The sequence below is a fragment of the Canis lupus genome, chromosome 29 (genome assembly GCF_011100685.1).
Source record: "Canis lupus familiaris isolate Mischka breed German Shepherd chromosome 29, alternate assembly UU_Cfam_GSD_1.0, whole genome shotgun sequence".
NCBI classification, from domain to species: domain Eukaryota; kingdom Metazoa; phylum Chordata; class Mammalia; order Carnivora; family Canidae; genus Canis; species Canis lupus.
Genome location: NC_049250.1, coordinates 37,766,554 through 37,778,502, shown reverse-complemented (window position 1 = coordinate 37,778,502; position 11,949 = coordinate 37,766,554). Strand labels below are relative to the sequence as shown.

At 37.9% G+C, this 11,949-nt stretch overlaps 1 long non-coding RNA gene across 1 annotated transcript; it reads left to right on the top strand.

The window, feature by feature from the left end:
* The first annotated feature begins 2,616 nt into the window (after positions 1 to 2,616).
* LOC111093156 lies at positions 2,617 to 3,370 on the top strand. Its single transcript, XR_005380917.1, has 3 exons — positions 2,617 to 2,793; positions 3,010 to 3,089; positions 3,184 to 3,370. It is a non-coding gene; the product is annotated as an uncharacterized LOC111093156 (long non-coding RNA).
* Positions 3,371 to 11,949: the final 8,579 nt, after the last annotated feature.

Here is an 11,949-nt window from a genome sequence, read left to right as displayed (position 1 = left end):
TTTCCTTACGAATCCTATCATCATCAGTACTTTCTGCATACCTCATAGCTGTATACTTTTGTGGACTAACATAGTGTCTTAAATTTAACTGCGACATGATTGTGCCACCTGAATAGACTGGTAAGTGCTTTTAGGGCAGAGACGTACGACAGCCTTCATACCGCATCTACAGCGAAGCCCTTTTTTTCTTTTGGTCTCCAAATGTTTCCCTTGGTTGTAACCAACTGCGTCTAAAAAGCATTGGAAAATTCTTCTGGCAAACTGGAGTACTCGTGTTTCTGAAAAGCTTGATAAGAAAACTGATCTAGCAACATGTCTGTGCCAAGCAAAATCTATTCGGCATTTGTTTGATGTGTGTGCTGTTCGTGGTGGTTACTAGATAGATCTATGACTCAACCTACAGATTTAGTGATTCAGTAGGTGCACTTTAAATGAGTTCCATCAGGCACAAGTTGTTCTAGCAATTTTCCTTTAACAGGGTTGTGGAAAAAAAATATTTCTCCCTCAGGCTTTGTATTTAGTTATTATTATTCTGTCTCTTTTATTCTTCAGCCCGTCTTTTCTTTTGCATTTGATTGACTAATTTTTTTAATAGACGATGATTCTTCTAGGCAGTCGATTGTAGTTTAGAAGGCACAAAGCCACTAAAATGATCAACCTTCTATTTTCAACTTGTCTATGAGACTATATGCTTTAAAGTGTATCCCATTTAATTCAATAGGAATTGAGAAAGGAGAAGGTGGGGGATTACTTGCAGAAGCTGCAAAAACCATATGCCGCAATCTGCTGAAGAAATTCTATTGTAGTAAAAGGTTTAAGAAGAGGCCAGTTAGCAAAAGATGCAGATATCAGAAACATTGTAGAATCAGGAGCTGTTCCAAGAAGAAGGCTTTGAATATATTGTTTGCAAAAGTGTCCTGAACCTATTTTCAGAAACACAGCTATCACATAAAACAACCTGCAGTGAATTTTTCTTTTTTCCATTTTTATTGTGGGCAGATTATATCTCCTTTAAATTAAAAATATCCTGAAAGAAACCGTTTCACAACTGAAATGACAGAAGTAATTCACCTTCTAAGATTGTCTTATTTTATACCATTTTGTGTCTCATGCTAACAAACATGGCTTAATATGCTTTAAGGCATCAACTGGTCAGGAAGATAAAATTAGTTTCTGAAGGTTAAAAATGAATGTGTTGCCTGTCCATTCCTGGGTAGATATGAACTAGTCTTCATAAAGCAAAGTAAAACTTGAACTTGTTAGTTTCGAAAAGTATTTTTTTAACATATATGCTATATTAAAAAAAAAGACAACGCACTTGAATTCGGATCATGACAGACAGTTACATCTGAGATGTAAGAAAAATTCTGGCATTATGAGGGTGTCAACATAATCAGTAAAAAATTATTTTTGATGACATGAAGAGGAAAAGTGTTAGCAGAATGAGAAGAATTTTTGAACAGCAGATACACAGCAAAGTCCTTTCCCCTTGTCTGCCAAATGCACCCACACTTGTCATCAGTGAATGCAATTAAATTTTTTTTTTTACAATACAGAAGAGACTTTTGGCAGTCAATGAGGGCTAATTTTTTTTTTCTTCACTTGTACACCCCTTTTAGCCACTGTGAAGATGTGAGCTGAAAGATGCTCATAGCGTTGACTTTGTCCCTTAAGTATGAATTTGTGAACAAATGGAGTCAGAACTTGGGAAATTGAAAGAGATCATACACCATTTACATACGAACACAGCTCAGCTGAAAGGTTAAATCACTTAAGGATAAAATACTCTCTTCTAGTATTCTCATGTGCATTTTTTAGACAAGTGAAATTCTAATTTTTAGAAGAAAAGTGACAAAAAAAACCTCTTCATGACCTCCTCAGGCAACAAATAGCATAAAAGCTTGAGAGTTGCAATCTGTAAAGTGTACTCAAAAAAAAATTACATGGCAAGAATGTATAGCACCCTTCAATGCATATTCACATTTGTTGGCTTCCACGGATCTCAGATAAACATTGTGATAGATTTCAGTTTTGTAAATGTCGGGCGCCTCATGATCTCTGGATTCTAAATTGGTCTGTGGTCACTTCAATAAAAAAAAAAAATAACAAAATGTGATGGTGTCAAATCCTTTCGGTGGCTTTCATTCCTAATACCTCACCACAGACACAGAGACACATGGACACAATACTTTCCAAGTGATTCGGCAGAGAATGAGAATATTTTGAAACTATAAAACCATGATGCAGTGAAGCTGTCTGGTCTTCATAGTCAACTGATTTATTCATGTAGGGAAAAAATTGACATTGAAAGGCTACGCTAATGAAAGGCATTGTATGCTAATATACGAACCTATGTTTTTCTGCAACTCAGGTGATTACCAGGTTATGTCTTCTAATACTGTTCATATTATGGCAAAATAGAAAATATTTAGTTTGTACACCGGAGTTCAAATTTACCATTTAAAGGAACGATGCTGTCTCTTCCATCTCCTACCCCTGATTTTTCAAGACGCTTTTGTGGCAAATATCTTCATCTATTTACTTAAGTGCCTCAAAGCCAATCTTCGTTGAATTAACAGTGAAAATAAAATCCTGTATTGCTAGCATTGTTAGGTCACACTCTTGTTAGAAAATACATTTCAATGAAATAATTTGCAACCGTATGATAGCACAGGGTCAACAGAATGCCCGTTCTAAATTAAGTACTTCTTTTCACCTTTTCAAAGGCACCTGCGTCGAGCTGGATGAGCATCGTTGGACATTGTACAAGTGAATCAAGCCAGATTCAGACAGGTAACTAGCCAATATGGAAACTGGGCACACGGCAATGAGGGCCTCGGGCTCCTAAGTACTGTCAGTAGCCTCATCGTGATGAGGTGTTTTGCGAACTAGAAAGAGTCGATATAGGTGGCATTATTGGCGGCCTCCTCTTTCTTCTTCTTGTTCTCGGTGGCACTGGTCTTAAGAGTCTTGTTTCTCCCTTGTCTTACATGTTGTATCAACACTGAGTTATAAGACAGAGGTTTCACACAAGCTCCTCTCTGCTCTGCACCTTCTGGTAACAGAAATGGCGCCATGAACACCACATGGTAAGGAGAGTATAGAACTGGGAGTCTTCACCAAGTAGGCCTACCATTATCATTGTTTTTTCCCTGATTTTTGTGTGTTTGTTTTTTCCTTTAGCTCTACCGTATAGATGGAGGCCAGAAACAATGCAGGGGTCCTGAGGACATAGAAGAGAAAACTGAAAAAAAAAAGAATGGTAGGAAGTGAAGATTTGAGGGTCTGTGAAAACCAAATGTTACCTAGAAAACTGAAAATGTACTCCTTCCTGTATATTGCTAGGTATTAATTACCCTCTGCAATATTGGATCTAATTACCCTGCATTTCCAATAAGGAACAATTGGAGAAGTGAAAAATTACAAATTTGATAGATTTGTTTTGTGTTCCTATGTCTACTGCATAGTGATTTTTCTTTTTTTATTTTCTTTATTTATTTTCATTTCTTTCGTATAAACAAGATGTTTTTGATAATTATATCAGAAAAACACACAGAATTGTAGGACCTCAACTAGCTTTTGGCAAAGCTCAGCGAATCTGCCCGTTCTCTTAATCAGTTGCAGACATCCCATAATCATGGGGTAGTATACCCAAAGTTAAGCAACACCGGCTATCTATCTGATTGATTGTAACCTCATTAAAATTACTTGGCTATATTTTAGTCTCAACTTTTTACGAATGTCATTAGGGAAGGATAGAGTTAATTATCGAAATTACTTTAGAAAATGTTTGCATATCTTTAAACCAAAAATTAATATTTGTATTCAATTAGTGAGTCACATTATTAGACATTGGCTCCTTTTTGCCCTGTAAATGAAGTAGTTGAGAGTTTCACCATCATACAATGAACATATGTACAAAGTTGAGGGACACTTAAAAACCTCATGTAATTATTTCTGCTTTTGAAGTGATAAATTCAGGTTCTCACCTGCTGGTTATTATCCCTCACCTCAAATAATCATTTAAAATGTATTAACAAGCATATTGTATGTTTGATGCTAGTCAAGGCATAGATTCATTCCTTTGGTGTGTAAATAAGACCTACAAATGAATTAGACAAAAATGACACATGCCAGACCCTGACAGGTGAGCAGTGATTAGGTTTATGTTAACATTACATTGCTTTTGCTATTTTATGATGTAATTTTTCCTAATTATAAAAGCATGTGGGAAAACCTGGAAATAGAAATATAAAGAATGGGAAAGTAAATTACCCTAATCACATCACCTAGGTATAACTACTGTTAACATTTTGGTGTATTCCCTTTTATATTTTTTGTGTATATTTATAAATTGGCAACTTAATATATGCACAATTTTATTTTAGTTATTAATATTTAACTTTTATGTATTAGTTATGTATGCAATTTATCGCGCCCTTAATTAGTATTCACTAAGAAAAAATTTTAAAATGGCCTATAAGCCAAAAGGCTCTTTTAGCTCTTAATGCATATTGTCTAACTATTTGCTAGAAAGATTGCAGTAATTAAAAACCCTACCACTAGCCTATGAGAGCACTTGCCTCACTAAATCCTTACCAGCAATGGGTATTACTAGTTTTATAAATCTTGCCAATTCGATACATGGAGAATGGTGTTTTAGTACTGCTTGAATTTCTTTGAAAAAATAATGCTAAATTCCTTTAATTTCTTATTTTTTAAAAAAGATTTATTTATTTATTTAAGAGAAACAGAGTTGAGAGAGAGCGAGAGCGCAAGCACTCAAGAGTGAGCAAGCGTACATCACTGTGGGGAGAGGTGGAGGGAGAGAATCTCAAGCCGACTCTGCTCCACAGGCCAGAGGCCAAGGCAGAGTTCTATCCCACCACCCTGAGATCATGACCTGAGCTGAAATCTAGAGTTGGACACTTGACCAACGGAGCCACCCAGGGGCCCCTTCCTTTAATTTCATTTAAGAGTTTCTTTTTCTTTTTTTTTTTTTTGGCCTACATTTTATTGGGATGTAGGAGTATTTTTTTATCAGTTTTTATAATCTCTCTATGTTAAGGGTGTTAGTTAAATCCTTTTTTTTTTGTTAGTTAAATCCTGATCAAATTTACTTTTGCAGGTTTTCCAGTTTTTACTTTTATTTACACTTTTTAACATATAGAAATTTAAAAATTTTATGCAGTGAAATTTTTTGTTAATGACTTTATTTATTCATGAGACATGCAGAGAGGCAGAGACACAGGCAGAGGGAGAAGCTGGCTCCCTGTGGAGCCCGATGTGGGACTCGATCCTGGGACCCCGGGGTCACGCCCTGAGCCGAAGGGAGATGCTCAACCACTGAGCCACCCAGGTGCCACTATGCAGTGGAATTCATTGGTCTTTGCTTCTTCCATTTTTTCCTTTGCAACTGTGATAAATTGCTTATTTATTTATATATGCTTCTTTTAAGTTATTTTAAAGGGAAGGATTAAAACATTTGCACATTAAATTCCTGTTGTTTCAATTTTAGTCTATATGCTGCTGAAATGAGCACATAATCTAGTTTTCTTATAGTTTATTGTTCTATTTTTCTTTAAATTTAACTGTTATCCATTTGGAATTCATTTTGTTGAGAATCTATGTTGAGTTTTTCATAATTAGCCAACTTTGTTAAACATAATTTGTTAATCCATTTTTCCTTTGGTTTCGGTTCTTTCTTTTGCTATATATTAAATTCTTACATATGTACGTGAAATATCTGATGTTGGCCTGTCCCATTCCAGTCATCCATCTGTAGGTCCTTGTGACCACACAATGCTGTTTTAATCACTGGATCTTTGTTATTTCCTATAACAAATATTTAGGTATTTGTTAATACCTATCAAGGCAAGTCCATTTGATTAGTCTTCTTTTTCCTATCGTTTGAGAATCTGAGGAATTATTTTACAGAAAATAAAATCATTGTGGATTTTGATTGGAATCGTGGTAGGCCTTTTAATTATGGTATTCAGGTCATCTCACTCAGGAAAATTGTACTTTTCTCCATTTGTTCGTAACTTTTTATATGTCCCTCAGTAGAATTTAATAGTTTTCTTCATATGGTTCTTCATAAAGTCAGAGTATGGAGAACACTAAACAGTTCAATCCTTAATATCCCGTTTAAGACCTCTTACTTTTAAAGCATTTTATAATTCAATCATTTTGGCCACCAGTAATCTCTGTCTTTCCACTTAGCTCATGGCTACATGTCTCCTTTACGTTTCCTAATTGTTTCGTGTGACTTAATATTTTATTCTTCGGCTAAATTAAATACTTTTTATGGACATAAGCAGTGCTGTATACTGTTTCTGTACTACACATAATAATTTCGTTATTCATGACTTCATCAGCTGTTGCTTGGGACCCAACCATGCCCAAGCTATTATGCTAAGTGCAGGTATGTCAGCGAACAAGTCCGGTAGGACGTAGCCATCGCAGAGCTTATAGTTTAGTGTGTGTGAGAGATTTTAAACAACTACTTGATAACCTGAATTTGAAAAGTGATAACTAATAGAAAGGAGATCCTTGGGGTACAATGAGAAGACATAGAATGGAGGCCCTTGACTTAAGTCTGGGGTATCTAAGACAACTTCCTTTTAGAAGAGACTTTTACCTGAGTTTTGGAGGATGAATATGTGTTAATTTAGCAGAAGAAATGAAGGATTCCAAACATAAAGAAGACAACAACTGAGAGCTTACATTGATCGAGCACTTATTACGTATCAGAAACTGTGCTTAGTGCCATAGATATGTACTGCTTTTAAATCTAACCATCTCCAGGTGGTGATAGGGAAACTGAGGCAGATAAGCTAAGCAACCATGGCAAAGATTTCATTCCTCTGTCCTCAAAGCCCTCAGAGATCGCCGATAGGGATTCATTAGGCAGAAGACAAGATGGTATTAGCACTTTAAAAATATTTCTGCGGTTGTGGTCTGAAGAGTGGGTTACCTGGGGTGGAGCAGGTGCAGAGAAGGCGAGTGGGGGCTCTTTCAGCAGCACGAGCTAGAGACGAGGGTTGTAGAAAGTGGGCTGATAGGGTGAAGATGTAAGAATGTCTCTGAGATGTATTCTGGAGCCTCACGGAAGGCACTTTTGAAAAGCTGGATACAGGAATGAGACAAAGGGACGGATGGAGCACATTGCGGCACAGATAGCAGTGTGGTTGGTGGTGGCAGTCTCCACGGCGAGGGTCACTTACCTGTTCCAGGAATGGAAAGAACGCAGAAAAAAGAAAGCTTCTCTCCCCCCATCCCAGGAAAATTTTTAGAAAATTTCTTCTTGGTGTCTGGTTTTCGGTCTCACTGTCGTGTCCCTCGGTGAGTGTTTCCAATGTTTGTCAGGCTTCTTGAGTCTGCTGTGGTGTCTCGTGCCAGCCTTGCAGAAGTCGCTGGTCCCTATCCCCTGCAGACATTGCTTCTGTGCTCTTCTCTTCTCTTTCTGGAACTCCAATTACATGTAGTTTAGACCTTGACATTTATATCCTTCTCTGCATAATCTTTCTCTCTCTCTCTCTTTTCTTTTTTTTTTCCTTACAGTTTCTGTCAAGATGTTTTTTCCGGTCCCAGCCTCCAGGTAACAAATGCTGGCATTGGCTGAGGTTATCCCACCGTGACACCCACTGCGGCAATAATTATGGTAATGCCTCTCAGCTCCAAACCCCCCTCTGGACCCTGCTTTGGAGGCTCAACGGAGGCTCTGCAAACCACAGTTCTGTTTGGTCAGCTGGTTCTCTGCCTGCACTGGAGGGGGAAGCAAGTGTGGAGGAGGAGGGGACTCCCTTCTTCCTGCTTGTCTCTGGTGGGCTTCCTATGGGACTGTTTTCTCTAGCACATTCTTTGAGCATTACTCTGGGCCACGCTCCTGGAGGTGCCTTCCTGTAATATCGCTGAAACCCATTGGCAGCTCTTCCATCTCTTGCAGAACTGGCCTCATTGTTCTCCCCCCAGAGACCTCGCAATCTCAGAAGTTTCGGGCCGAGGTGGGGACACACCAGGCCAGCAGGCCAGGGCCTCCCCTTTGGAGGCCAGGGTTTCAGCTGCACCGGGCTCTTCCTCTGAGGTTGCTAAGTTTTAATCATTTCCATGGCTTCCCTTGGTTTTCCTGGCCCCACTGGATGTGTCGTAGTCCATTCTTGAAGTCTCGTATTTCAGAGTTCCTATCCTGCTCTTTCACCTACTTCATAATTAGTAAATTATTAATTTAATAAATGATATAATATTATAAACTAGTAAATTTATACCTTGTTAACCCGTCTTCCTATTGTTAAATTCCCTCTGCCCAGGGACCCCTGGGTGGCTCAGTGGTTAGGCGTCTGCCTTTGGCTCATAGCATAATCCCGGGGTCATGGGATCCAGTCCTGCATCGGGCTCTCCCCGCAGGGAGCATACTTCCCCCTCTGTCTATGTCTCTGCCTCTTACTCTGTGTCTCTCATGAATAGTTTTTTTTTTTTTTTTAATCATTTAAAAAATTCTCTCTGAAAAAAAAATTCTCTCTGTCCAGATTACTGATGGCTGTTTTCTTTCTCGGATCCGGACTGTTACATCCACCTACTGGGTTCTTGTTTTTGCATTTGGTTTTTTAAAAAATAATTTTCACTTTCCTGCTGAAATTTTTCATTTTGTCATCCATTCTCCTTGTACAAAATCATATATTTTTAAAGAGACTGTGTCTGGTGCTTATAATATCTCAATATCTAAATCACTTGTGGGTCTACTACCTACTATTTCTACTACTTATTTTATTTGTATGCTTGTTTACCTTGTTTGTATTTGGCTATTAGCTCTTGTCTCCTGATACAATTTGTAATTTTTAACTTAATGATAATTTGAGTCTCTGTATGTGTTCTTTTCCAGATGTTTTATGCTACCGCATCTGGCAGTTAGAGTCAAGTGGATCATCTCAGTCCCGTCAGGACTGAGCTCCAAGGCAGGCCTGAGCTTGTTGTGGTTTGCCTTTATTTCTGTGTAACCTTCAGGGGTCTCCACTAAAAGGTAGAGTATTTACATTGATGACCCTCCTTTCGTCGTGGGTCCTGAACTCCAGTTTTCCTACATCAGCCTTGTGAAAGATACAGGAATTTTGTTCACCTTCTCAGTCTCTCCTTGAGAATCAGCAACTTCCCTGTGGGGTGCTGAGTATGGGGCTCACTTCTCTGTGCTTTCCTTCCTTCTGAGATGTCAAGCTGTCACTGCCTCGCTAACTCTCTTTTGCCTGCAATCAGATTTTTGAAAAATATATGCATTTCATCTAGCGTTGGGAATGTTCTCACCCTACTTAGTAGTTGTGTGTGTGTTTTATTTGTCTTTGTTTTGTGCAAAAGGGTCCTGTTATACTAACCAGGTCAAAGATATTCTCTCTTTGAACAAAAGGGTAAAGAGAACACTGGAACATTGTTTTACTAATGGAAAGAATAATTTTTCTTTCTTATCTCATTCTGATGGACTCGTGACTTATGGAAAGGAGAGGCCCCTCTTGGTCTTCTTACCATGGCTCTCCTAATCTCAATGTTACCATCCAGAGTGAATCCTCAAGATACCTTTACTTCCAAGCAGAGGTCATTTTTTTTAGGGACTGTGATATCATTTATTGGAAGGACATTTTTTCTTGCTACAATGGGAAGAGTCAACAATGATCACATTTGTTCTTGATTCTGGCTTTTAGTCAAAGGAAAGACCTATAAGAAATGATTTGCACGTGTGCAAGGTGATGATGCTGAGCCTCTATTTGCAACTCATCAATAACTTATTCCAGTTTCCCAAATATGCCTAAACATGAAAGTATGCCTCTCATTAAACTCAGCCCTCCTCCCTGGAAATTGTGAATCAATAAGTCTGGACTGTCCTCTAGTGATTCTTCTGAATAGTTAAATTTGGGAAATACTGATCAGGTTATTATTACATCACAAAAAGCCAATTAACAATTTTAGCAGCTTTAAAAACTCACTAAACATATTGGAGGAATGATACTGACCTCCCATATTATTTTATTATTAGGCAAATTTTCAGTTTGGATGCAGCTGTGTTGCACATGCATATCTAATTTAAGAATTAAGGTAATTATTTTTTGTAATTTAAGTTACTGTCCTGCCCTGCCTGCACAACCCCTTTCACACCTCACCAAAATCTATTAACACATAAATATATTCTTAAAGGATTTGTTTGTTTGGGAAGGTGAAAATTTAGTACAAAAGTGACTGGCAAATAAAGATGGGAAGAAATTCTTTAAATAATTTAACTGAATATTTTTATGTCATGTAAACTGTACATGGAATAGTGTACCTCTCGAGTGAAAATATATGCATTTGAGATATTTGCAATCAATGCTGTTGCATGTTAAGTCATATAAGATGAATTTGCATGTATTTCTAAGGTTGTATGAAAGAACTAACAATGCGGCATCATCAATTTTGAGCCACAGTAATAATTCATCAATTACATCTATCATGAAGATGTGAGTCTATTATAAAGTCTATTATAGTATTGATGCACATATTTCCCAAAGAATTTAGAAATGTAAGTTGTAGTATTCACAGCAGGTGGGATCTTATTATTTAACCCATAAGTCAGACATTTTCACCGATAGGCAAAAGGAGACACAAATTCAACAGAGGTAGTTCTTTCCCTTCTTACTTACTGATCTGTTTGCAATGATACTTAATTATCTGGATAAAACAGGTTTATTTCTTTTTTTTTAAGGTATTTTTATTTATTTATGATAGTCACAGAGGGAGAGTGAGAGAGAGAGAGGCAGAGACACAGGCAGAGGGAGAAACAGGCTCCATGCCCCGGGAGCCCGACGTGGGATTCGATCCCGAGTCTCCAGGATCGCGCCCTGGGCCAAAGGCAGGAGCTAAACCGCTGCGCCACCCAGGGATCCCAAAACAGGTTTATTTCAACCCTTGTCAACTCTTATTCAAGTTCAATTCCCTACAATCCTGCAAATACTTCTTATAACCTTGCACATGGTTAGAAGTCTCCTTTAGAGAAATTGTATGTGTTTTGCAACTTAGGGCACTTCGGTGGAGATGTTTTAAAGAGTGACAGAGTGAGTGTAGGTGTTTTGAAATAACTCCATTCATATGAGCTTTATGTGAGTTTTCAAAGACAAAATTGGGTCAATGGAAAGACCTTGGTAACAAATAGTCAGTGGAGTGAGAAACATCAGGCTGGAAGATCATTTTACCCTCAATGGAGCCATTCAGCCTTAGGATATAGGAAGTATTGAAAAAGATGTAAGAGTTGGCCACGTGTATGCTATTTAAGTTAGATCGAAAGGACTTTTACAAATTTTAGTGGCCAAATAAGTGAAATATCAACTCAAGTAACCTAGCCAATGTGGGTCAGGGTTCAAGCTTTTACGAATAGATAAAAGAAGTTTCTGGCATAAAAGGGCCATAGGCCACATAGCACCTTCTTTAAGTCACAGAGTCACTGACATAGCAATTATAAATAGAGTTCAGTGTGTTCCTGCAAGGTCATAGCTGAGAATCCAATTAGCGTTTGAGCTGAGATCTTTTGCCTGGAATGCTACCTTAGGCATCTGAGGTGGTCTCCCCTTCAACTGCTTGAGATGACAAAGTTGTTTCCCTAGTTTGTTAACATCTTCAAGCCTGGAAAAATTTAGAATTAAGCATAAAAGTGCTTAAGAGACCGAAACCCATCTTTCACTCCTTTACTTCATTCAGTTTTTTGCTCAAATAGTGTATCATAACAGATCTCGGATTTCCTGCTACAGGAAATCATGCGTATTCCTTCATTGTGCTTTATTTCTCTGCATAACTTGTATTACTACCTACATTATATTTTATATATTTATTTACATTATTTGACTACCTCTGCCTATTGGAATGTAAATTCCTCGAGGGTGTGGACTTTTATTTGGCTTATTGCTATATCCCCAGTACATAGGCCAGTGTGCCAGG